At 33.6% G+C, this 551-nt stretch overlaps 1 protein-coding gene across 2 annotated transcripts in view; it reads left to right on the forward strand.

The window, feature by feature from the left end:
* Positions 1–551, forward strand: part of LOC108759792 (puratrophin-1) — a 341,347-nt gene that overhangs the window by 26,066 nt on the left and 314,730 nt on the right. The gene's annotated exons all lie outside the window — the stretch shown is intronic.

Below are 551 nucleotides of genomic sequence, written 5' to 3' on the forward strand. Positions count from 1 at the left end.
TCCTGAACAACGTTTAAGAGATTTTAGCCGTCGATCGGACATCTTGGGTAATGCTAATGCCGGCGGTGCTGTAAACTGTAAGCCTCATAACTTGTAAAGTACTTGATGAAAATGAACTTAATTATAGTGTTTTGGAAAGCTCTCGAGGTAAGCTACAAGAATGCGTAATAAAAAATAGGGAGTTCCGTTTAAAAAATTCAAAGTGACCTTGCCCTGACCTTGACGACGCCACCCAAAATCAAACCAATTGCACCATCTTATGTCCCCTTCAAAATCCCAAAACCTTTGTCTGAAATATTTTTCCTTAAAATGTACTGTTCAAAAGATATTTGAGATGATCGATTAAAATGGGACACCCTGTGTGTATATATATATATATATATGAAAGAAATGATCATATTATAAGAAAAAGCAATACTGCAAATGTGAGCTAATTGAAATTTTTTGTATAATTTTTTACACAACGGTACAATGATTTATAATATATTAGGTGTTAAACTTAATTCCTGCCGTTTTTCGTCTCCAAAATTGATTTGTTTCGAAGGGAAATA

Source organism: Trachymyrmex cornetzi, unplaced genomic scaffold (genome assembly GCF_001594075.2).
Source record: "Trachymyrmex cornetzi isolate Tcor2-1 unplaced genomic scaffold, Tcor1.1 scaffold205, whole genome shotgun sequence".
Taxonomy (NCBI): Eukaryota; Metazoa; Arthropoda; class Insecta; order Hymenoptera; family Formicidae; genus Trachymyrmex; species Trachymyrmex cornetzi.